The 23,864-nt window shown below is 40.3% G+C and overlaps 1 long non-coding RNA gene across 1 annotated transcript; it reads left to right on the forward strand.

The window, feature by feature from the left end:
* Window positions 1-7,786: 7,786 nt before the first annotated feature.
* LOC106483402 (uncharacterized) lies at window positions 7,787-11,857 on the forward strand. The gene is made up of 3 exons (XR_001292377.2): window positions 7,787-7,993; window positions 10,017-10,151; window positions 11,775-11,857. It is a non-coding gene; the product is annotated as an uncharacterized lncRNA (long non-coding RNA).
* The last annotated feature ends 12,007 nt before the right edge of the window (window positions 11,858-23,864 follow it).

Consider the following 23,864-nt stretch of genomic DNA (forward strand, 5'->3'; position numbering starts at 1 on the left):
AAGTTTAGCCTGGGGAAAGGGGAGGAAAGGTGTTTCCTTAAGCATGTTTTCAACTGTTCATGTTTTCTTTTTTTCTCAATGCCCAAATCAGTAATTAAAAGTTTGTGCTAGTTCGCAGTAAATTAAATTAAGGAAAACTCCCCGAGTTGTTTTGCCTGCGACGTTGCCATATAGCTGACATGGATAGTCAGCACTAGTGAAAAGTGGACCCTAGGGGACTGATAGGGTAGCAAGTACACTCTCAAAATCAACACAGAGAAGTCAACACTTAGCAGCAAGTTGTATGTGATACATAACTGCCAATGTAATCTCCCCCCAGATGCATACTGGTGAAGCTCATGGAGGAAGAACTAAGCTGATTAGCAAGTTAAACACATACATTTTGGACCAAAATGCCCTGGAGGAACATTGCCAGAGGAAAAGATGAGGCTAACTAGGAGGGTGACTGCTGTTACTTGAACATGTAAGAGGTTATTTACATCCCGTGACTTTCAGTGCATAATTATAGGGCAAGCCTTCCTAGGCTCCTAATACGGTTGTAGATGAGACAGGTTCCTTCAAATTACATTTCAGGGCTGAAGCTTAACTCAGGTGCTCTCGGTCTCTACCTTGAGGAACACATTTCTCTGTTTTCTAAACTGAGAGTCCAGGGACTGTCTGTCTGAGTAAGCTACCTAAGGTGAAGGCAGTCTGAAGTTAGGTGGCGTGATTCTTTCCTTTTGAAATGACATAGGTATCAATAAGTCCTTAAGCCTGTCAATACTACTAATAAAGAGTAGCCTTGCTTACCTATCAAAACAGCAGAAATATTGCTAGATAATTCTTCCTAGGCTACAAGGTTTGGTTTTATTTGGGTTAAGCTTCACCTGGATAGATCCTGGCCAAACCTTAGCCACTATCTAGATATGTAAAGGTAGAAGGATAATTTACATGGAATAAAAGGCCTACTCTGTTTACTTGATTCCTAATGATTCATACTAACCTGTCCAGTGAATATCTCATGATGAAGCTTCCACAGCTTATTATTCTCAAGACAGACTTGGCAGGAATAAACAAAGGCAGTTGTGTAGTAACATGAAAAATACACTGATGCGCCAGTAGCAGTTATTCCAACATACAGAGAAGTGCAATTCAGTTGCTTAAACATAGGCAACCAATAGCATTTTAGAAACTCTGGGGTATTCCGCCTGATCTCCAGCTGCCATTGTGAAGGGCCAAGGTCTCCCAGATCACATCAGGTAACTCCCTCTTTTAGGGCATCTCAAGTGACATTAGAAACCTTTTTTTAGCAACTGAATCCTGACAGTCTTGATACTTGCATGGAAATGCAACTTGCTGTGAGCAGTACCTAGTAATTAATCACATTATGATTAATTCTCATATGTTCAAAACATCAGCACAATTTGCATCAAGGCTCAGTAGTAAATATTCTGCTGATATAGCTAAATGGAATACATGTTCCAGGATGTCTTAGCTTTTTGAAATCCGGTTTTGGATGCATCTGGTTCTCTTCAGGATACAGAGTTGGAAAGCCAGAGATCAAGCAGCCAGAAAATGAGAGGGGAACAATATATAGGGAGCTTCCTGCACTCTGTATGGAGAAAGATTCAAAGGAAAATAATGGTGAAAATTTCCTATGATAGACTGAGAGAAGAAGAAAGATGATACCAGGAATGGTAAACAAAGACAGGAAATAGCCTGCTGGTGGTGTTAGTTCTTGATTGGGAGCCCGTTAAGTTTTGGCTAGAGGGCTAAACCCAAGGAGACATTTTGTCAGCCCAAATGTGGAGAGAAAACAGAAAGACAATAGAGCAATTAGACCGAGGAAGAGAGAAGCGAACAAACATATTGCCTCTATTACAATGACATGCAGCTAGAGCTTTGTAGCAATACTACCCAGCTGCCTCTAGACTAACTGAAAATGAGAAAATAAATCAAACTTTCTTTTGACTGTCAAGGGTAAAAAGGGAACTGTTTCTTTTTCAGCCACTGGTAACCTGATAGCTTGCCAAAGTGTATTTCACATAAGGAAGTCTGTAAAGCAACATCTAAGTGTTCCTTGTGATTAATATTCCTTATGATCTCCAGTCACCTAATCGCATACTGACCTCACTTAGGGTCAACTGTGAGAAGGGATGGGCTGTGGGAGCAGGGTGGGCTACCAGGAGGTGCTGGTGAATGATGAAGCAGCTGGAGCGAAAAAGAGAACCTCTGCAGACATGAGTAAATAAATAGTGGCAAACCAAAGGCACTGACCTTCAGGAATAATGCCATGGCTCCAGAGCTGCACAGAAGTAGGCTGAGAGAAGCACGGCAATCCATTCCTAATGCCAGATGCACTGAATGTAGGATATGCATTTTTTCTCCAGTTTCATCCAACAAGCTGTAACATCAAATGCAGCGCTATCCAGAGACACAGAACCCCAGATCTGAAGGAATTCCCAGGATGCATTAACCAGTGCTTGGACTGCCAGATATGCTATATAATACAGGATATTCTGTATTACATGGTTAATTCTTGCATTCCAAATGAAAAGCACACAGTAATAAGCTTTCTTGTATTTTTGCAGCAACTATATGTTTTCCTGGATATCTAACAAGCTGGACTGTAAGGTCTGGAAAGGTATCTGCCTCTCACATCCAGATATACTGCGTGCACACAGTTGGTCTGAGCCAGGTATGTCAGACTTCCTGGTGCATTAGATGTAGTGCCCATGCACACAGAATTTCGCACTACATCAACGAGGCGAATTGGATCAGATACATGCAATGCTCATTTTCTTTGCAGTACAGAGCTTCTCTGTACATCCACTATTTGATAGCCTGGGACCATGCAGACCTCCAATCAACACTTTACCCAGGGCATCGAATCTTAATATGGCTCTGATGAAAATTTTAAGATGGCATTTTTAACCTAGATTCTTTTTTCCAGAGGACACCTTTAAATAAGGCTGCTTATAAGCAAATTCATTGCCAATCTGTTCTTTTTCCTCTTCTGAATCTTTTTCTCAGAATATGCTTTCAGCCATTAAAGTGTCCAATTCAAAGAAAATGGGCCCAGGCATCAAAATTACTCATAGTCCACCTAAAAAAACCCTGGAAATATGAACTAGTGAACTACATAGATTTTTGTTTCACCTTGAAGAAAAAAAGAAGACTCTAATTCAGAAAAAAATGCTCTATTTCCATTTTTTCATTTATGCAAATTATGTCCTGAATAAATAAATCTACATAATCTCACCTCCCTGCTAGACAACTTGCAGTAGCATTTGCCAAGAGAAAGACAGGCTTTTCTGATACTAATGCATAAAACATGCTGAATAAAAAAATTAAAACAAATCATATTGAGTAAATAGCTGCTGTGCAGCTCTGGAAAGAATAATAGAGGGACTGATGAGTCACTCAGGATTGTCTTGTTCAATTATTTCAAACATGCTACCATTTAAGGATATATTTAAGTTAAGGTTTTAATAGAGATGCACAGTTGTATCCTGAACCATTGAAATCTACGGGAATCTTTTCCTTTAATTTCCATGGAACTGGAGTTTAGACCTCCTTGCTGAAGCACCCAGGAACGTCAGGCTGTCGGTCCTGGAAGACCCATCGATTCAACACATAGCTGAGTTATTGTGTAAGGGCTGCAGCTGGGGGAAAGCAGCTCTCATATTCTGTTTTGGGAATGTAGGAAGTGCCTTCCCCAACTCGTGAGGAGAAATTCCTTGTCCTTTGTGTCCTCAGTAGATATGAAATACAGTCTTGTTGACCGTCCAGATTGCCAGTAGCCCTGGGACTGCAACAGGGGAAGGATAAAACAAAAATCAGTGGCTGCATGTTGTAGATATGGATGAGCAGATATTATTAGAGGCCTTTTCCCACTCTGATTGCACAAGGTAGATGCTGAAGGACAACACTTTCTCTTGATGGTCCACCTAGAAACCATCAAACTCCAATTGTAGCTGGGGTTTGGACATTCTTCTGTAACCTTTTAAATATCTTTTCATGCTGGAAAGACTATTCTGGACTGCCGAATCCTTACGCTCCTTTCTGTAACAGATTAAGAAACATCAGTGGGGCTAGGTCCACCAAAAGACTTGTGTATTATAAGATGCATCACCTGGCTTTTGGATGCTGTGATGCTCTGTGGAATTCAAAGAAGGCTCTTCTTAGTGGAGAAATGTGCAAAAGTTCCTTACAGGCTTCCTGGGGGCAGTAAGCCATGGGATATACAAAGCCTGAGTACGAGGCTACCTAAAAGTGCCAGTAAGAAATGTTAAGAAAATGTGATTTTAGACCCTGTCTCTGCTAAGAATTCACAGCCACAAGACTGGCACTAAAGTCAGTGTTTTCTAACAACTATCTGTGGGAGGATACGTTCTCTCTACTTGTTTACTGTATAGTCTGGTGGTTAAGAGCATACATCTGGGACATGGGATGTCACCCACATGAACCAGGTCCCAGGAGAGAGTCTATTTGGTTTATTTGGTATTGCAGACTTGAGTTAATCTTCCAGCTGAATCTGTTCCACTTTGGATAAAAGTAACTGAATATATTTTGGAAGAGAGAAAAAGACTGACCCCCAAGTAACCAGCAAACATCCTGGTGGTTGTGGCACTCAGTTTTGCCATGAGGTCAAATTCTGTCCAAATTAGACACAGTGGGGATTTGAAAGCCAGTCTGTTGTCCTGCCATAGACGTTCTATTCGCGAGGCACCTTTTCTTGCAAGGTATAACAGGCTGGCTCAGAGAAGGCATTGCAGATGAGGCCCTCAGGCAACCTAGGACGGGCATACTTCGATAAGAGAAACATGGCGCAGTAGGTACCTATGCCCCTGGGGACCTTACTAGCAAAGAGTTAAAGAGTTTGGGGAATTACAGTGATCCATTCATTCATCTGGAAGAAAGACTAGTAAAGTAATGTAAATTCCAGGCTTCAAAAACCTGTGGCACTGGCTTTAAATGGATTTAAAGTTTTTATTTTTAAATCCATTATTTTAAAGCAATCTTACAAGTTAAACAGATACATCTGAAATTCTTTTTGTTGATATTTTCAAGCTCTTGTTTTCAGTTACTTGGGCTAGAAACTTATTTTATCCTTTTTAAACAAGAGCTAAGCTCCTCATTTAATCACAGAACTCCAGAAACCACAGCTTTAAAAGAATCTTGAAGTATCTTGAGATTTATAATAAAAGCAGGAGAGTTTGACAATATAGACTTCTGTGGCCACATAAAATTAAATTTGACTTACTGATGCTCAGCTCCACAGATGGGAAATGCAAAGGAGAATCTACTACCCAGGTCTGAGACAGATTGTGGTCAGTCCCTATATAAATAAGGCACTGTTTCAGGAGTCCTTGATTTTTCTTGTTTCCCTGTGCAGTGGCTGGCCATATACCCTAGGGAAGTACAGATTCTCTCTGCTGGCACTTCAAGAGCTGGAAGGAAAGGGCTGCTGTATCTTTTCTCCACACCAGATATGTAGGTAAAGGCACCAAAAAAAATTCAGGCTGCTTCTTGCTCTGAAGCTATTTGAAGCTACTCATTCACAGGATTTCCAAAGTCACATTCTTTCTTAAGTAATCTAGGTGCAGTTCAGCATCTTGGTATTCCTCAATGTGCTGCAAAACCCATAATTTAGTTCTGGGTAATGCAAAAACAAGAGGGTTTGAATTTAGGTCTTAGTAACAGAATGATCACAGATCTTTGCTAGCTTTTCATATGACAGACCCCTGTCCATTTTATGACTTTATCTTCTACTCTTTGGATAGGGTAGGATATCTATTATTCCAAAATGCCTGGCTTGCTATAAAATCCCAGTCAATTTATAACCAGATTCCACATATGGATTTATTAAGCTGGAGTTTTCATAATTTTTGAAATCATCAGTGTCAGTCGGTCCTTCCATCACATAAAAATAAAATGTGACCATTCAATTAGACCTTTCATCTGGCAGAAAGACTCATTTCCCACCTTGCCTTAACTGTGGCCACATGCCAGAACCTGCTCACACGAGGCTGAGACTGAACTGTATATAAATTCCCGCACCAGTTTTTTGTTCATTGTTTCCCTGACTTTAAATTTAGGACACAGTATAACCCAGCTGTGCAAGTCATTGTCTCATGAATCAAACTCTCGTAGCAGAAGCAAAAAAACCTCCAACTAACTGGCAATACTGTTATAAGGTGATTGCCTGGAGAGCAGACAGCGGAGCCAGCACATGCACCAGCTTGTTCAGGCTAGCAAGCGCTGAACTTTGCCTTTGTTTGAATTAGCAGCAGAATCTAGAATTAAGCCAAATGAATGTATTTCAGAATATTTCATAAATATGACATTTCTATTTTTCATGTAACAGCTAAATCTTGTTGAATAGTTCAGTTATAGTCTCCCCTTCAAGCCGTTTCCTTGTTTCTCCTGATAAACAAAGAATTTAAAAGATAGTAATGAGATTTAGGTTTTGAAACAATATATTAAAATGCCAGAAGAGGAAAAAAAATTATTATAGATTAAAAGCACAGAAGGCTTGATAAGTTTTGCCTGAAAATAAATCAATAATGAAAGAACATAAAGAAAACATATGTGGTCAATATAGGAGGTGGCATGTATAGTTTCATCTAATACTGCAGCAGACAGATTTATTTTACCCACAGTATTGAAAATGCATTTGACATTTTTCACACAAAATCTCCCTTTTCAGTTGCAGTCAGTGCTGCGCTTCAGCAAACTTCCGGGGAATCCAGGTTCATTTTAAAGCGATAAATCTCCCTCTCGGTCAACAGCTGTCGTGGGGAGGGAGCTCACCAAATCCATGCCATTTGGCAGCTGGAGAATTCATTTATGGAAAGTGAGAGTGATAGAGATACACATATATGTGTATGTGTATATGTATGTATACGACGTTATATATATAAAAATATAAAATATAATATTTATAAAAATATATGTAAATCTAGATCTATTTTATATATATATATATGACATTTATTGCAAGGACGCAACCCAGCCACCAGGCCTGGGGACCGCGGGGGCGGGGCCTGCCCGGCGGGGGATGGGCGAGCCGGGCCGGCCGGGGAAGCCGGCTGCCGCTCCGGCGCATGCGCGGTGCTGGCCGGCGGCTCCGCCAGTATCCCGTCACTCTCCGCGGGGGCAGCGGAGGTGCGGTGCTAGAGTGGCGGGCTGAGCATGTCGGAGAAGAAGCAGCCGGTGGACCTGGGGCTCTTGGAGGAGGACGACGAGTTTGAGGAGTTCCCGGCCGAAGGTACCGTGGGGTGCCCGGCGGGGCAGAGCGGAGCGGGACGAGGCGGGGAGGCGCGGGGGGGGAGGCAGGCGGCGGCCGCTCCGCCCGTAGGCCGCGGCGCCGGGGCCAGGCCGCGGCGGGGGGCGGGCGGGGCGGGCCGGTAGCGTCGGGGCGGGGGGGAAGCGCGGCCGCCGCCCGTCGGGGAGAGGCGGGGCCGGTCCGGGCCTGCTGCGCGGCGCGGCGGGGGCGGCTTGTCAGCGCGGCCCTGCCGCGGAGCAACCCTCCGCTCTGCGGCGCAGCGGGTGTCGCCGTCCGCGCCGCTTGGGCGAGGCGGAAGAAGCCTTGCGGGCCCCGCCGCTTCTCGGCCCCGGTCACAGCCGCGGGCGCAACCGGGCGAGAATCGGGGTGAAGCGCGAAAGCGCTGCCGGCGCCCGGCCGGGCTGGCGCCGCGGCGCCTCTCTCCAGGAGCGCTGTGTCATTGCGCGAGGCGCGGCCGGAGGCGAGGGCAGCTCGGCGAGCAATGTGAGGGTGGCTACCGAAAGGAGGTGCGTGAGGGAGGGCAAGCGAGCGTAAGGTGGGGAGAAATGCCAAAAGGGAATAATGCTTTTCGCCTTTCCTCTGCATCTCGTCATCTTTTCAAACACAAATCTGTATGCTGGCTTGCTATTTGTAGCTACAAAAGTTATTGAATGAGGTAATCAAACTTAAAATCTGGACTTCAGTGGACATCATCTGCTTCACTGGCTCAGTGTCTTTTTACAGGTATAACTTTTAAAAGATTTCCAGTAGGGCATGATTGTCGGTTTCCTGTATGTCGTTAATTCTGGGAATTGTCTTGAGCTGTGGATGGTGAGAAGTGGATGGATGGAAGTCGGGGGTTTCTGTGTGCTCTCTTCATTGTATATAATTCTTTTGGCCTTATGAGCCTAGAATCCCTTGTTACCTGTAAAAATATTATTTTCCTCCTTACTGGCTGAGGAAGCTAAGGTAGTTAAGTTGATAGCTAAAATAAATTGAGAATACTAGCTTTTTTTTTTTTTTCCCTCCGTATGTGTTTTCTAAACAGGCAAAGGGTGTTTCCCTTATTTAATGTAAATTAAGTATTGGCTGTAGGCAGGAAGGAAATTTTGGAAGCATGCTTCTGAATCTCGGGTTGGCCAATGCACTGAATTGCTGTTACAGAAGTTGCTAAGTTATTCACAAAGTGGGAATATTTGTCAGTTCATTGTTTTCTGGTAATTTGAGTTTTTGTATTAATCTCAACTAATCGTGAAATTTTGTGGGTTTTGGTGCTGTATTTCTTACATCGTCCACTGAGACAACTTTTGTCATGATTTTACCTTCATTCCTCTGCTGCCATTCTGAAAAAAAGTTCTTTGTTTAGTTGAATCAAACTAAAAATATCAACCATAATAATGTCTTCAGAAACTGTAAGAACTAATAATTATGGTAAATCAAATCATCTTAAGTATAAACCTGAAGGAACCCCTCATTATACTCAAAATGCATCAACATACTTACAAACCAAGCAAAACAAAGTTAATTGTATTTGAATCTTATGTGTACTACTAAAAAACCAAACATCCCTAGTTGAGATACTTGGCAAATTCTCTGAGTAGAACAAGTTTTATGAAATAAACTTGATTGTGGTCACTTACTGATGTATCTTCCAAAGATTAAGAACTGCTAAGGAGGCCTGATTAAATCTTCCAGTGAGATAATAGTGTTGAGAGGTTGTTAAGAATTTTCAGGCCACCTTTAATGTTATCCTCAGTTTCTTAGGAAAGAATCATGATAAATATTTGATCAAACCCTTGTCAAATATTTGTTCTTTCACATCAAAACACAATCCTTCTGTGCAGCAGAAGAAGCTTGCATTCTATTACCAGTTATTCATATCCAAAGGAAATTAGATAATGCAAACTTATGCTATAGGATAAAAACACTGGGTTTGGGGGAAGCATTCCTACTTAAACTTGATTTGATAAACTGTTTCAAGAAAAGTTCTAAGGATCTAAAGCAGATGTGTTCTATTTCTATGGAACATTTTATTTGAAATACAGCATGACGGATTCAAGTATATGTGAATTGGTCACTTATGAACTTCTCATACAGTCCTTTTCAGGAGTGTAAAATGATAGGATTTCATTTTTTTTGTTTTTTTTTTAATCCTCTACTCTAGAAAGATTTTTTGTTTTTCTTTTCCAAGAGCAAAATAGAATTGATCAGCATATTAAAACACTTTTTTTTTTTTAGGAGTCCAACCATGGCAAGCTTATCAAAATGGATTTTGTAATGTTGGTTTATAGTAATAATACTTAATGGGTAGCACACTCTCAAATGTTCTTGATACTCTCAATCCGAGATAATGCTTTTTTGTTGTTTTTTATCAACTTGCAGGCATATAATGTAACTGAATAATAACTTCAGTATGCAATTTTAGTGTATCGTGTCAACATTCAGATAGTGTAGAGTCACATAGCTACAGCTGTGAGAACATAATTCAGGCTTTACTTTCACTCATTTCTCTCCCTTTCCCCCCCCCCCCCCCCCAAGTGAAAGATGACATGGGCCAGTTTGACTCTTCTTCACCCGGTGAAATTTGGAGTGTATTTCAGCAATCTCTCCAACTGATCTTTCGTGACTGAAGCTGTTGTTTGTTGTGATGAATATTAGCCATTATAATTCTTTGAAATTTCTAAGTCTGTTTGACCTGTTTATGAAGTTTGACCTTACGTTCATTTTAAACCATTTTGAGCTTTGTTTTTGTATCTTTGAAATCCAGATAAACAGCATAAGCAATAAAACTTGCTTTCTTTGGAAAACAAATCAAGTATATTGTATAAATAAGCAAAGCTTATTGCAGATAATACTAAAATAAAATCCTTCCCATTGAACAACTAACAGTAACTAAATTCAGGTAATTCTTTTCTTTTTATACTGCATATTTTTCTCTTTAAATTTAATCCTTGGTCTCTTCCTTTGCTCTCCCTAGAACCATTAGGATTTGCATACTCCTTCAGCTCTTCCCTTTATATAATAAAATATACATATTTATATGGACAGGGAAGTTTAATCTTACTGCCTTCTACATCTGTGTCTTTAATCAGTTACAAATGGATTTTCTATTCTGGTAAATCTCAAATATTAATGCTGTTGCCTGTCAGTGTTAGAAAAGAAAAAAAATAATTCAAGGACAAACCCTCATTCTTATAAAGTTATTCGCAGTGAATTTGGTTTTAATTTTTCATTCTCCTATTTTTTTCCCATAATTCTGTCTGTTTTATGTTACTTCGGGCCTTAGTCATCAAAGCTTTCTGTGGATGGGCAGCAGATGACTTACTGAATTCAAAAGCATTTAGGAACAGGGAAGGAATAATGTAATCTCTTTAAATATGCTAGCAGGCTAACAGATACAAAATATAAGGTCACAGTTGTCAAAGTTATCTTTTCTGTCATGAAATCTTTTAGTGTTGGTTTAAAAGCTGGACTTGTTTTTTACTTTCAAAGCACTATGCACATTTTTAAGTGCGAGGCCTGCTGGTATCTCAGTGTTGCAATACTGGAACAAAATCAGAATGTTGAGGAAACAGTTGGGGGGAGAACTTTTTGGGGGGGGGGAGGGGACAGCATTAGAAAAACTTGGTGTCTATCAGTGAAAGAGAATTGATAAACTGTGAGGGACTTGGTCCCAAATCAAGTAAACTAATTTGCATTTACATAGTGATTCTCTGCTTTCTTGATTTTTATTTTTTTGGGTTTTTTTTTTTACACAAGTTAGTTAAATCTTAAATTTTTTTTATAATGAAGAATTAAGTCAATGATCAGTACTTTGTTAAAAATAGTGTGCCAAATTACAATTTGTAAAAATAAAAATAAAGTTAAAAATGGACATTTAGTGTCTTTCATCTGTAAGGAAACAGCTCCTACTGTATTAGGAACCCAGAAGCAGGTAGTTACTGATAGCAACCGCTGTTTGCAAATGCCTCTTTCAATTTGCCTTTGCTTCTGTATCACAGATATGTTTTTGGCGCTTATCCATAGACTGTCAATGTCTGATCTGAGTGGATTGAGGATCTTTGTTTGTGTGTTTTGGTAAAAAGCATTTGATAATATGTTTACTTTTTCAATTAAAAAAAAAAATTAAACTGTTGGAACTGCACACCATTTTTTGAGCTTTTAGGAGTCAAGTACTCAACGCAGCTTTCTTTTTACATTGTTGCTAGAACTTGTCCATTTGTATGCAAAATAAATCTTCCTCCTAAATGTGTAATCCTGAAGACCATGACATGAAGTGTATAGTGATTTTACCAAGTTGTGCTTTTATTATAATTCAAGAAATTGTGGTGTGGGTGTTCTTTTTTCCTGCTGTGTGTTTTGGTCTTGCAAATGCTTAAGCATGATTAAAACTTTTCTGTAAAAGAAAGAAACTTTTACCAGATGCAGTCTTTCTTACCCAGAGGCTGAATTAATCTGTCACTATGGCATGGTATCAAAGCAATGCAGGATATGATATTTGACTTTTTTTTTTACCTGTCTTTAGATTGGACTGGTTTAGATGAAGATGAAGATGCACATGTCTGGGAAGACAATTGGGATGATGACAATGTAGAAGACGATTTCTCCAATCAGTTAAGGTAATTTTTTTAATCATTAACTTACTATTTTAGAAATTGGGCAAATGGTTTAAAAACTGCGTTGCTTAGAAGGTTATATCTGAAAGTTTGAAATCTGCTCATTTTAAAAAATAGAGATCTGAAACAGAAATAGAAGAAAAGCTCTATTTTGTGCTTATCTATCTAAAGTCTTTCAGAACCAGATTTATGGGATTACAGCACAATTCTAAGTACTGGTCAGCATTTACTCTTTTAATAACTGTGCTATGAGCCCTGAGATAACTATCACGTCACTAACATCTTTGGGCTTTTGCAGGGTTGTGCAGCTTAAGACAGTATAAATACCTCAACAAACTGTGACAAAGTTGATACTTCCTCAATTTAAGACAAATAAGTCTGTTTCTATGTAGCCTACATGTGTGTGGTTCAGAGCTAGTTCTGAAATGTACTGCAAAGATTAATGGCAGAAGGTCCAAGATTATCTTCTATACTATATGATAGGCAAAGTATGTTAGTATCACTTTTTTTTCTTATACCTTCAAATAGCATTGCTGTTCTTGGTCCAAACAGATAAGTGAACTCTGGCAAATTTGCCCAAATTAATGTTAAAGTTCCCTTCTTGTGTGCGGTGAGTGTGTTGTTTATGAGAAACAATAGCAAAATAACTGTTCATAACATGCTTTAAAAAAATTGATAGTAATTTGAGTGCCTCTAATCCAGCTATTTAGTCCTCTCTGTCACTTGTAGTTTCAGTTAATCCTTCACTGATTCCAAATTATAACTTAAGGTGTTTCAAGCATCAATACAGATTCTCAAATTCTCATTATATAATTAATGCATCTGAATGTTGCATACAAAACAAACGATCTGTAATACAGCTTGTTTGAACAGTCCCTGGGCTGGGCTGCTATGTGGGACTTAGATGAAAGTGACCCTTGTATAGCAGATATGAAAACAAAGTGTGTTGGTATAGTTGTTTGTTATCAGGTTGAAAAGCAGTTAAATTAATAGGTTAAATTGTAATATTGAAAATGGTGTTGATGCATAGTAAAACAGGAACTTAAAAGGTACAGCATTCTTGATCATCATAGTCAGTCTTGACAAGCCTTTGATAAATGTGTCTTAATTGTAGTGTGTAGTATCGTTGTCCATATGCTGGTGTTAAAATGAAAGATTGCATAGTTGCTGTTCTGCAGCCTGGTTTTATTTCATCTTGCTTCTGGAAACTGAAGTTTTGCATTTTGTAAACAAAAGTATGCGCTTGCTTCTTGACTGGGTCAAAAGAAACTTTTCTATTGTGAGACAATTTAGTAATCTCTATTCCAAATTCATAGTTAAGGTAATTTATAGCAGTTACAGAAAGAAAATGCTGCAGTCCTCCATTTTTAAAACTTCATCACTAAGTGTTTTAGCTAACCTGGAATATTTTTAGAGATTTGGACTATTTTCCAATAATATCTAGACACCATATGCTATGACTAAGAGATACAACAGGATGTAGTTCTGGCTGGTGTGGTGGAGGCAAGTGGGAGGCGAAGTGGGGACAGACAAGAAGGTTAACTTTTGCAGTCACAGACATGCTGTGCTGGCCACTGTTGAGGTGAATGAAGCAATCCTTTTCCCTTGAAATTGTTTGCTGGAAGGTAGATCTCGCCAAGATTTAAAAATAGTGCAGTCTGATAGTGTTTAAAAAAAAAAAAATTTGGAAATACATACATTTAGATTCATCAAACAGATGAGCACGTTCATTGGGTTTAAGGAAACTCTGAGAATAACCAGCAGAAAACAAAACTTTGTTTTTTCTAATGTCTCTGGAGTTGTTGCTGACTCACAGGTACTGCATTGCACCCTATAACCTAACTCCTGCCACAGTGTGACAGAGGACAGTAACTATGATGAAAACAAGTGTTTGAATATTTTTGCTTAGAGTTCGCTTCTAGTCATCCAAGACTGACTTAAGCTGAAGAACTACAAAGCAAGTGAGGTTAAGGTTGTTGATGTTAATAGAAAAGCAATGTGACCTGTTGTTCATACTGTGTCTAAAATGATTGTATATTATGCATTGTATTTTATTTTTAAAACTGCAAATATCTGATATTTTGTGTTTCAATACACTTTTTTTATACAGAGCTGAATTAGAAAAACATGGATACAAGATGGAAACCTCATAGTTTTTGCTGAATATGGAGTAGTTTAACATTGAACTGTGGATAGACTATATTGAGAAGAAGAAATGATGAGAAGCAAGAAGAAACATTTAGTTCATTATCTGCTTGAATTTATTATTATTTTGTATGAAAAATAAAGTTTTTAATCTTAGCCTAGTTGTATGTTCAACCTCTGCTAAACTGATAACTTTTTCAGTTGCAAAATGGCTTGAGTGACAATTTATCATCTTGCCTGTAAAGCTACCAGTGATCTTTCAGTTGCTGATGCTATTGCACTGAAGTCATGGGGAAACAAATGAGTATTATCAGAATGAAAACTCTTGAACTGCTTTTTGTTGGGGAGGTTGAGATGTCAAAGGAAATAAAATAATAATGTATTCCAATTAAAATACAACAGAAATGGAAAAGATTTTTGGTGACTGATAGAGTAAAGCTTATTTTGCTTCAGGATTGTATTACATAATGACTTGCTTTATTTTCATTAGTAATTTTGTGTGGGTGCTGGTTTGATAGCCTTGAAAAATAAAGCCCACTCTAAAATACATTTTACAACAGCAGAAATCCAAATTCTCCGATCTTGTTCTGTCATTTCTCAAGCCTGTTAAGGAGACCTCTATGGAGGTGAGAAGAAAGTTCTGTTCTTGTGCTTATTTAATCCTAGGAATCTCTGCTGAAATTGCCTCCAATCTGCCAGTTATAGCAGTTCATCTGTATCACACAAACATGCCTGCTGAGAACGGAAATCAAACTTCCAACTCATTTCATGGAGGCCAACAAATAGTTGCCAGAAAATACAACAGTAGTGACTGGATTTGATTACTATCTGAACTAGAAAACAGAAGGTGAAAATTACAAAATCCATTACCAATTCCATGAATCCTCTCCAAAGGAGCTGTTAAAGCTAGTGTACGCAAAGACATAGGGAGATGGCAATCCTGGAAATGTAGGCCATGATTGCAAATAAAAAAATAATCTGTTTTGCTTTCAATATAAAGGGGCAAGTATAGGTATGAACTCATGTAGCTTGAATTAACAATGTGTTTTGTTAGGCAGCTTATTGCAGCAGAGCAAAGATTTTAGGTTTTTCAAAGCGAGCTTTTAGAATAAAGGTATTAGGTGATAAAAACAGTGACATTAAATGCTTTTCTTATCATTGTTAAATAAATGAGTATCTTATGTTATAATTACATGTATTAATGCAAATTTCTGGGAAGATGATACCCCTCCCCAAAGTTATTCATGTGACCTGTTCTTGTATTTATAGTGGAAGCAAAAATTGCTGTGGCCCATATTGCTTTCTGAAGATAGCTCTGTATGACCGAGACCTGCCATTACTGCCTAAATGGTTCTGCAAACCTAAATGTTTCAGATGGCGTTAGACATCTTTAGTTTATCCAATTCTATACTGCATGGGCCCTGTGCTCAAATAAATGACTTGTGCAGTTTGACACATGGAGCCTAGAATAGAGAGTCCTGCAATTCATATTTTGATAAGTAACAAACCGAAAGTCTGTGAATTGAGCAGCACACAGTAATGCAAACAACCTCAAGTCAGTGTTGGGAGTTAAAGAAATAGTATGTTGAATACAATTCTGGGATTGCTGCTGTTATTGATCTCTTAGCTTGGGGAAATTGAATGAGACTGATGAAAAAAAAGAGAACAGGTGAATTATGGAAAGGTCTGGAGCAATTTTTGGATATTGGCAACTGCTTGTTATAGAGGATTTTTGAAACATGGCTAAAGCAGCCCTAACACATCAATTGCTAGCAGCAGCAGTAGTCCTTTAATAGCAGCAGGAAGAAGCCATTGAGGCAGAAAGGCATCTTTGCCTCAAGAAATTTTGCTTAGGTTTTGCTGTGCCACAGCAAAACAATACTTTTAGTATTGTTTTCTGTATTCATCACAAAAACATGGTGCAAAAAGATAGAAAAAGATTAGAAGTGCCCCCCCCCCCAATTTCTCAGAACTAGAAATGAAGAAAACTAGGCTGAGATAATACAGTTCTGCACCCGTGCAGTATCTCTGTAATAACTTTCAGCTGCTAGCACAATATCTGAACCCCCCAGCTAAAATAGGAGCAATCCACTTTGAAGGTGTTTGGTGATATGCTTTGTGTAATACTGTCTGCGTAAGAGAATTTGTTGCAAAGTAAACAAGAAATTGCATATAAAATGGTATGACAATGTAGCTTATTGCAAAATCAAGCACTTGATGAAGACTGATGGCCCATGTAATTACCACTGTATTCTTAATTTTTTTGCCCTCAAGTTTATCGTGTGGTTATATAGTTTCTTTCTGCAGGATGGTTCACTTACTCCCTTCACAAAAGTTATGTAAATTCTCTTATTTTAAACTTTCTATTAGAAAAATGACTTTGGAACCTTTCTACTTCAGATTGGCTGATTTCATTTTTTTCTAAAAATATTCAAACGCAGAAGTTTTTGAGACCAAAGCTAAAGATTTTTTTCCCCATTTTTTGCCCTTGAAAGCTTTAGTGTTCTAGAGGGAAGCTGAAATGCTTGTGAAGGATGTCACTGTAGCAATTCACCCTAATTTACCTGTTTTACAACTTAAATCTTCTCACATGCTTGGAGACTTGAGCTTTTGAGATCATTCATGCTGGGAAAGGTTTTCTTTGTAGTTCTTCCTTGGTCATGTTTCAGTGATACCTGTTTAGCTGAGATATGCGTAAAATGTGGGAGATGGGAATGCTATGGGGGTGGGAGGGAAGACACGCTGACAGGGGACAGGGATTTGGGAAGAAGGATCTGCAAACCGGCAGGGATGGGAGTGTTGTGGAGAAAGTGAGCTTGTCGAAGATGCGTGTGCAGGAGAGGTTGGACTTTCTAGTCAAGGAGGTAGGACAAAAGGCGGATGTGTGCATGTGGTGGGAGTGGGGAGTGGATATTGCTGCTGGGTAGTCTGTATTCCTGACTGTGGGAAGAGATGAACATTGCCCTGTGTTTGGGACCTAACCTCATCGCCAACGTGGCCCTCAGCTGAGCTGTGAGGCTCTTTGCCGCAGTGTTGTCACCTCCTCTGAGCCGTGCTGGGGTACGTGGCATGCATCTGCAGCTCTCTGTTATAGGAAGATTTGGAAACCTTTTCCAGTGTGAGGAAGGCTGGCTAGCTCTGGTCTAGATGTTGAGGATGTGCTAATGCAAAGCACTGTTTAGTTAATTCAGGGGAAAGCATTCAAAAGGTGCATGATTGCTAATGAGTTTGGCTTTCTCAGTTGACTTTACCTTGGTCCTTAAGAAACTATACACACTTAAGAAGTGCAAAGTTAGACAAACATACAAAATCATCAGCAGTCATAATTAAGGTTATCTGGACAGCCTTAAATTCAGTTCCTTTGTCTCCTCACAAAAGCCCATGCTATTTTTCCATAGGGTCCCTACCTCAGCTAGTTTGCAGAACAGAATGAACAGCTTCATTAGATACTTTCTTCTCCTGGGTCACAGTGTGTCCTGTTCCTTATTTATTGCACTCTGTTCAAGCCCTGCTGTACAGAATGAATGAGTAATGTTGCTCTGCTGTGTATCACCGCAGTCTTGAGTGTTTTACAAATGTTCTACTACATTTTCCAACATCCCTAAGAGACAGAGAAGTATTTTCCCCTCTTTGAAGTGTATACAAATTTTAAGTGCTTGGTGTGAGACCCCAGGACCTCATGTTTCAGAGTACTCAGTAGTATGTAAAACACTCTGTATGTTTCAGTGTTTCTTTAGCTTCAGTTACTGCTGTGCATATTCAGCATTTCTGCCAATCAGGATTTATGGGGTATCAAGTCAGCCACCCAGAAACGGAGGAACATGCATTACAAACTTTGCAGCTTTTGTAATGAATGAGGCAAGGACTCTGCAAGTCACTAGCTTCCTCTGCTACCTTCATTTTAAAATAAGTTTTTTCTTGAATGCTAAAAAGGTGTAAGTCCTCGGAGGGAGGGGGATGAGTTTAGGAAAATATGTGATCAAGAAATTAAAGATTGTATGATACTACATATGCATGGAAAAAGGAATTTATATTGCACAGTTATAGTTCCAGCATTTATCTTTCAAATGTCTGACTTTACAGCCCTAATAATAATCTTTTAATACAGGTATGATTTTGTGTTTGCATAATAATACAGCTAAATTTGATTTAATTCCAAGGCATGCAGGGAACTGAGAAGATTGATGCCCAGAAAGTTTTTGTGATGGAATTTTACTGAAGAATGAATGTTATGTAACATTTCAAACATACTGAGATCCTTCAAGATGAAGTGTGTGATATAAATGTAAAATATTTGCAAACTATAATTTAGCAACCATTTTAAAATCACAGTCAGTATTCCAACCTCTTACATGTGGTGGGTGAGATCCTTTGTCAAACAAGAGCTGAGGGCAGTAAATGTGAGATTCATTAAGTAATTATATAGGAACATCAATTTCAAATTAATTTCAACGGTCGTCTTAGACATTAGCAACCAAATTAGGAGACCAAAGGCAAACAGTAATGCAGCCTAATACTTTCAATAAATGAAGGCATTTGAAGTGATTTGCATAAATCTGATGATAAGCCCTCATTTAGTGGGTTTCCAAGTCCTCCCTCCCCATCCTGTCCCTCCCCCCCTCACCTTTGCATGTTTCCAGGACATGGCCATGCTCCTCATCTCCCGAGCTTTCCTTACATCGTGCTTTTCTCAAATCCTTCCTATATTGGCTTCATAATAAACGATCTGACTTTCTGGAATTTGTTAACGTGAGCTAGAAACTTTTAATGCTTCTGAATATGCAATGCTGCAAGGCATGGTGTAGAATTGGAGCCACGATTGACAAGGCCTCCAGGAAAATATATGGTGGAGAATAAAAAAACAGATTAGGGTATTGGGGGATGCTTGCCTGCAGGCAGGGCAGGGAGATGAAAAACAGCACATCAGCAAGTGAATGGGTCACAGGTAATGGATAATGGCCAGCGCTTTTCATCTCTCCTCTGGCCATCTCAGGGCTCCTAATGAATTGCACTGGTCTTGCTTTGCCTTGCACCTCCATGAGGCACAGCGGCACAAGTCACCTTGCCAGGACGCCAAACTTTGGAGTCCAGCCACTGTCTGACCATGCGTCCTGCCATGAGCAAAATAAAAGCACTTCCTTTCCAAGGGAGCTGGTGGTCTCTGAGATTTAAAAGGCCAGATAGGACAGAGGAGTGGGTGTTGAAGGCTTGTTTTCTTCTTCTGCAGTATTGTTCTGCAGTTTCCAGATAGGATGTACTGGATCTATACAGTACAAGCGTCCGACATCTATTAAGATTAAGAAGGTGAATTAATTGTTGGAGCCACCAGGCTGGAAGTTCTGCTGGTGCTAACAAGCTGACAGTGCTGTTGGGGTGGAAAAGTGCTTTTCAAGGCCTGGGTCTTGAAATCGACTGATGCAGCCATGTCTCCCTAGGCAAAAGCACTGGGGTGGCTGGGCAGCACCAGCAAATCCAGCAAGCAAGGCAAAGGTGTAAATGAGTCTATTTGTGCTCAGCTCAGTACCACTTTCTTACATTAAAGAGAACTGGTTCAGGTCAGAAATGCACATAGAGGCACAGGTACCTAAGCTCTAGCAGAAGAGATCTGGTGAATCTTACTGTAAATATTTAAAGTGTTAGCTTTCCTCCTCCTTTCCCAAGCTGTTGGCTGTGCCCCATGAGCATCTTACCATCTGCAGGAGGTGAACGTTGCCTGAATGAAGCTTACAATGGAGGAGCTGAGACCCAAGTATGTGTTGTTTTGGCTGGCAGTTTGTCTTGGAGGAAAATGCCAGCAGGAAAGCAGGGCAAGCAGGTAAATGTGGCAGCAAGACTCCCTGGAGCTCATCTCTTGCAGCTCTCAGGTAAAAATTCTTCATTTTTGCCTGAAGGATAAAAGAGGAAAGGATGAAACCCCTTCTAAGCAGAAAGCAACATATGAGAGGGTACGCCAGCATATTACCTGGCACAGGGCACTGCTGTTGAACCCCTGTAAAGGGGGATTCACTCCAAATTATATGTGTGAAATGGTAAGAGCTGTAATGTAACCAGTAGCATAGGTGGATCCATTACATGACTACTACCTCAGTGGCTTTTCTAGGGTTTTCTATTAAATGGTTAGCAGTGGCTTCTCTATTAAATTTTTTTCTAGGTTGTACTAAAACTGCAGCGAGCACAATACAAAGCATCCCTGCCAAGCCCCATCCCATTCCCATTCGAGACTGTCTATTCCCCTGTGCAGGTGCCTGCTGCCTGAACCACCAAGGGTGTCTGGCATGGGGTAAACCTTTGAGGTAAGGTTAACAGTTAAAAGAGTAATAATAAAGCCAATGGGTAGAGATATGATTGCAGCTTGATGGAGCTGCAGAACCTTTGTGACTCATCTTAAACAGAATATATATACTACAGTTATAAATAGGCTCCTTTCTGTGGTTGCAACGACACATTTAGACATTGCTGTTCTTTTTAAAAATAACTTTGATGTTATACAGATATTGGGGGCTTGCAGGTTACATTGTTTATTGAGGAAATACACTTTTAAGCAGTTGCTTTCAGTCACACCAGGTATGCATGGTGCTTTTACAAACACAGTATGGCCCCCCTGCCCTGAGACTCTCAGTGAGACAGAAACAACAACAATATATGGTACAAGAGAGGATGGAGTGGGTTGTGACGGTCATTGGTAAAACAGCATGAAAAATGAATGTTCAGGAGGGAGTCAGAAGAAAAGGAAGAGGAGTTTCCTCAGTGGAGTGGTTAGGATGAAACAAGGGGCATTCTGGTTCAGCTTCAGTGGATAAAATGCACTGGATCCAGCTTGCAAATGCTGATGCGCAATAAGCTCTTTTCCCAGCTTGAAGAACACCATAACCCAATGGTTTCCGGCTCACGGTATGCAAGGGGCACTGTAAGTGATCCATGCAGAGCTATTGCTCGTTATTGCCCTTACAGTTTTTTCCAGTGACAAATTTGACAATAGTCAGCACAGCAGCCTGTGAGATACTTGGTGTTGGTCTAAGACAGAAAAGGTCAGAGAGCCGTTGTCCAGCCTGATGCGGGAACTGAGCTCTCCCTAGGAAGAATGCTCAGTCTCCGAGCACGTGTCTGCTGCTCCTCCAGACAGAAAGGAGGCTGCAGATTGGAAAGCCTTCAGAAGAGATTATATAAATCTTGCAGAAACCTGCATTACACTGAAGGGCATAAAGAACCAGTTCAACTTGTCTCCTCTGTGAGGCAGTCGAGTGGTGATCTCGAGTTTCTTTATGGGGAAGAAAGTATTCCCAGAAGGAGCTAGCTTTAACCTATCAGGAGAGGCATTGTAAGACTGAGTGGTTAGAAGCTGAAGTTAGATAAATTCAGACTACATTTTTACAGCAGGTTTGGTGTCAAGCCACTGAAACATTTCTCCCTGGGATGTAGGGGTCTGTCCACCGCGTTGAAGGTAAATCAAGATAGGACTCCTTCTTGATGCTTTGTAATGACTGAGTCAGAAGGTGTGGGGGTGACACAGGAATGGCAGCATGGAGATATGACTGTGTTAAAGGGTATAAATGCATGGGAGCATTTCAGTCCTGTCTCATATACCTTTGCTGTTCTCCTTCTGCTCAGCGCTGCAGTGATTTTTACTGTGTGTTAATGATATGCTAATGTTTATGTGAGTTTCTTTTGCACCAACTGTAACCTCTTCCATGATAGAAGACACCAGATCAGGTAATCTGCCTGCTAGGTCCTTATCTCCTCTTGCTTTAACTTCATGGATCTCAAAGGATATATCTCAGTTTCACATTGGTGTGGGATCAGAACTGGAACACGGAGTAAAAGAGGTCTGCAGTCACAGGCCTGAGGAAGCCGTGTGTGCTGCAGATGGAGCTGGTCCCTGGACACCACTCGACTGTTCGGTCATTCTGTACATAAGGGGTACAGGTCTCCTTTCGGTCCTCATGCAGACTGCAGATGTAGGGATTTAAATGCAATATTTTAACTACATTCAAACTCCTTAGAAACTTTCAAAAATATTGAGCAAGCTTTATGAATTCCCATATATTTGATGCTTCCAAGGGGCATTGGTTGGAGCCCAGTGATTGGAGCCCATCCTGTTGGAAACTGTGTGTTGTGAGCCTCAGCTGTATAAATAGGGAGGAGAGAAGTGTTTTTGCCTCTATGCAGTCACATTGGCAAGACTTCCTCTTCTATTTTGTTGAAGCCACTTGTAGGTGGAAGAGTCTGATACTGGTCTCACCGGAGCCACTTCCACAAAGGCTTTTGAAAATAGGAGAAAGGGGCATAGAAGAACCACAGAATTGATTCAAGAGAAAATTCCCTATAGCAAAGAATGTAAATATTCAATCTGTTCAGTGCATCAAAATGATAGCTTAGGGGTAACTGTTACAATACAAAAATACCTTAACACAACAAAAATTCTGATTGCACAAGAACAGTTGTAACAGGTCAGATCAGAGGTTCCTCAGTATAGTGTCATGTCTTGCACACATAGTCTCTGCACAATTCCTAAGAAACAGTGTGAGCACAAGGTATTTTTGGTGGTACTTTCCAAGCATGCTCTTCCGGCTTCCTGCAATCTGTAGTTCAGGGATTTCTTGAGGCAGAGGCAGTAAGATGTAAATTTTTAACAGTAAGGGTAATTAATCATAGGAACAAATGCAGGGAAGTGATGAATTCTCCATTTCTTCAAGTTGAGACCAGATGCCTATCCAGAAGATGTGTGTTAAACTAAACACAAGTTACACTTTACTTGAACAGAAGGTCTTGGGCTCAGGACAGAGCAGAATTTAACTCTGTGTCATCCACAGGAAGTCAAAGAAAATGATTTAATGGTCTTAGCTGCCTTGAAAACAATAAAACATGGACAGTTTTTATCTGTAATGAATTATTCCTTTCACTTCATCTAAATAGACTGACAATCCATATAGCCTAGCATCCTGTCTCTGACAGACGCCTAGGCAAGGTGTAAGGACAGAGTACAAATACACCGATACTTCCCCAGAAAATTCCCTAGCTTCCAAAAATCTGTGACTGAGGTAATTCCTGAACTGGGGAAAATATCTTTAAACGGTCCTTAACAGATGCTTCTGCAACAAACGTGTCATGTAGCTTTTGGAAATCCTGTACACTTTTGGCCTCTCTGGGGTCCTCTGATAAAGAAAGCCACAACATAACTACACGCTGGCAAGGAGAAATCTTTTGATGGGTTGGTTTGGAGTCCAGGAACAATTTCTCTCTTTAAATCCCATGACAGAGCATGAACCTACGGAAAACAGCAAGAGGGAGGGAAAGGCAAAGTAACAGCCATTACTCTTGCAGTTAACATAGGTGCAAAGAGAATACCATGGCTGGTACCGAAGAGGAGCAATGTAGCATGAAGAGGAGAGGAGAGGCTGGCTCTCGTCTGGAGGCGTCAGCAGGGGCAAGTGCTGAGTGGGGAGAAGCATCCCTTAACATGAAAGCTTCCCCTCAGAGAAGTACACCTAGCATTGACTGAGAAACAGAAACAGCTGTCCTATTTGGGGTGGGCAAACGGTGCAAAGAAGCATTTTTGCCTTTATGGGAGGATCCCTGTCTCCATGCCACAAGCTGCTGACTTTTCCAGTTACGATGTGCAACAAGCCCATACTGTCTAAGGCACTTCAGCATCAACTCTGTAGCAAGCCCTGTTAATCGTCATCACTGATTGCTCTTAGTGAGACTTCAAGTGATTGGAGAAACTGCCCGACGTTCAGGAAAGGCAGGTTGAGCCTCTTCAACCTACTGACAGAAAATCTTGAAAACAAATACATGGTTAGTTTGAGAAGGGATGGGGTAAGTCAAATATTGCATTAGCGTGTTTGGAAAAACAT

This window comes from Apteryx mantelli, chromosome 2 (genome assembly GCF_036417845.1).
Source record: "Apteryx mantelli isolate bAptMan1 chromosome 2, bAptMan1.hap1, whole genome shotgun sequence".
In the NCBI taxonomy this organism is placed as follows: Eukaryota; Metazoa; Chordata; class Aves; order Apterygiformes; family Apterygidae; genus Apteryx; species Apteryx mantelli.